The sequence below is a fragment of the Hevea brasiliensis genome, chromosome 15, assembly GCF_030052815.1.
Source record: "Hevea brasiliensis isolate MT/VB/25A 57/8 chromosome 15, ASM3005281v1, whole genome shotgun sequence".
Lineage (NCBI taxonomy): Eukaryota > Viridiplantae > Streptophyta > Magnoliopsida > Malpighiales > Euphorbiaceae > Hevea > Hevea brasiliensis.
The window spans coordinates 58,772,014-58,775,030 of record NC_079507.1 but is presented as its reverse complement, the minus strand read 5'-3'; the positions used below and the strand labels follow the sequence as shown (position 1 = coordinate 58,775,030).

The window sequence follows — 3,017 nt, the reverse complement described above, 5'->3', positions numbered from 1 at the left end:
TGATTCTCCCATGAAAAATTGGGATGATTCCTCCAAGCATATGAAGGATAATCTACTCCACAGCTCATTGTTCCTTCTGCATAAGTAACTTGTTGAGAACTTCCAGAGCATGATGATGAACTGACTAGCATACTTAAATCCTCCATTTTCTTAGCAAGGACATTAGTGAGTGCATCAAATTTGGCATTGATCATGTTGAATGGATCAAGCTCATACATTCCAGCAACTTGCATTTTTTGAGTTGGAGTTGACCCTCTTGGACTACTCCATAGATGACTGTTTTTTGCTATTTTCTCTAACAACTCATAAGCTTCATCTTCATGCTTAATGATGAATTCCCCTCCAGTTTGAGCATCAATGATTCCTCTGATAGCAGGAGTGACATTTGTGTAAAAATTCTGGTTTATCATCCATTTAGGAATGGCATGATGTGGACATTGTCTCTCCAGCTCCTTCCATCTCATCCATGACTCATAAAGAGTCTCATCTTCTCTTGGTCTAAAAGCAATCATTTGATTCCTCAACTCTTGAGTTTTTCCAGGTGGAAAGTATTGGGCAAGAAATGCATCAGTGAGCTGCTCCCAATTTGTAATTGAGTTGTGAGGTAAAGAATCAAGCCAATCCAATGCTCTATCTTTCAAAGAGAATGGAAACAATTTTAGCCTTGCTGCATCATCAGACACTCCTGGTTGCTTTTGCATGTCACAGATCATAGCAAATTTCTTTAGATGTGTATGTGGATTTTCAGAAGGATGTCCCCCAAATTGAGAATTTTGAATCATTTGAAGAACTCCAAAATCCATCTTATAACTATTTGCATCAATTCTTGGTCTTGCTATGCTTTCTCTCAAGTCATCAAAACGAGGAAAAGCATGATCCATCATACTTTCTCTAGGCACATTAGCATTTATAATCTCTTCACCTTGGGCTTCATTTTCATTGTTTCGATCATTTCCAACATTACCTCCACCAATTCTGATTCTTTCATCAGCCATGTCTGCTTCTAATTCAGTTTCTCTCAAAGCTTCTTTTCTTCTTCTGGTTTCTTTCTTGTTGGCTTTACAAAATTTCTCAATTTCAGGATTGAACAATAAGGATGTGTCACTTGTGCTTCTAACTCTTCTCATAAAAGATTAAAAGTACCTGAAAAAGAACAAACAAACACAAAATGAAAAGATAACAAAGATAAAACTATAAACAACTAAAATAATCAAGAATTCAATCTTAAACAAACAACTCCCCAGCAACGGCGCCAAAAACTTGATGTGTCCCAACCGCAAGTGCACGGGTCGTTCAAGTAGTATAGAAAAAGATATCGTTCCCACGAGGAGTTGTGTTAATGATTGAATTTTTGATGTAAAATAAAGTATGTTAAAATTGTATTTTAATCAAATTAATAAAAGAAATTTAGGAATTTGAAGCATAAAGGATGAAAATGCAAAACTAAATTCAAACAATGACTAATTTAATAATTCGCAAAATAAAGAAATTGATAATAATGAAAATTAATAAAATGAGATTAAAGTAAACACTCAAAAGTAAAATTTTAAGCAATAATCGATGAAAGACGATTCTGGAGTTAAGGGTTCATATTTAAGTCATTTTGGGATTTTTCCTAGCTAGCCCAATCCATGAAATTTATGGGTTTAAAGGAGATTAATTCTAAAATCCTTTGAAAACTCTTTCGAGTGAGACAAAGAGTGCCTTAATTAACTTAATCCTACTTTCGTGGAGTTAAAATTAACCAAGACCCATTAGGTTCTTTAATCAATCTATTAAAACCCTCTTAACCCTTAGTCTATTTCTAGATCTAAGTTAATTAAGTCTAATTTCTTGATTAACTATCACTTGGTTTTCTCCTTTCGGTGCTTCAACCAAGGATTAAGAACATAACTTAATGGGGCCCTTCATTAAGCATGTGAATAAGCACACAATAAATTGATTAAACCTCATAAATTCATTAAATTGGGACTAACCCAGTTCAAATCCACAAAAATAACTAAATATTACATCCCTTACTCCAGAATCAAAGAAAACTATTCACAATCCATGTTTAACACAAGAAATTCTAAGTAAAAGAGGAAATAAATCATGAAAATAAACTAAAACTAAAGAAACCCGATACAAGAAAGGTAGGAAATGTGCAATAAATGAAAGAAAACTCCAAATTTGTTTGGAAATGGTGGGAATTTCGTTTTTGACTCTTCAGCTGCTGCCCCTTTCCTTTTCTTTTCTTCCTCTCCTTTCTCCCCTCCTCCTAAAATGGGATATGGGGCTATTTATAACTTTTTCTGACATGGAGCCCTAAAATGGTGTGTTTGAGGTGAGATTTTCTGAGGGAATCTTCTGCCAGCTCATTAATGAAGTCTTTGTGGGACTGCATAAGTGGACTGCATAAGTCATGCAGTCCCTTATGCAGTTTTCAGCTGGTTTCTGGTTCACTTATGCGAAACTGCATGACCAGGCGCATAGGTTATGCACAATTCCGTGAGATTGCATAAGGGGGGCGTGAATCTGCATAAGCTATGCACTCTCCTTATGCACAATTCGGCAGGTATTGGAACAATGTTTCTTCTCCTTATGCAGATCTGCATAACTTATGCGGCAAGTTATGTGCAATTTAGCCAATGCATATTTAAACTTTGAAACTTGTTTTTGACATCTTTGGCTGTAGAGATCACTCCTCAATGTCAAAATTTCTTTTTAGTCCTTCAAAAACACCATTTTTCCTACAAAACAAAGTAAAAATTACAAATTAATCCAAAATTGACAATTATGAAAAACTAACTAAATAACTAATGAAATTAGCTAAAAGTGACTAATAATCAAATAAAATGGCTATGAAATTAAACCTAAATGATTATGCAAAATGTATGCATCACCCTCAAACAGTAAGATTCTCATTAGCTGTTGGAAAGAAAATTTTCTCTAAATTTTCTCAGTTGTTAGGAGTACGTCTCTTTTGTCTATTAGCAGCATGCAGCTTTTCTCTATCTGTTTCGGACAGGGGAAGTTCC

General features: G+C 34.7%; 1 non-coding gene across 1 annotated transcript; it reads left to right on the top strand.

Moving 5' to 3' along the window:
* The first annotated feature begins 420 nt into the window (after positions 1-420).
* Positions 421-528, top strand: LOC131174323 (small nucleolar RNA R71). The gene has a single exon (XR_009144571.1). It is a non-coding gene; the product is annotated as a small nucleolar RNA R71 (small nucleolar RNA).
* Positions 529-3,017: the final 2,489 nt, after the last annotated feature.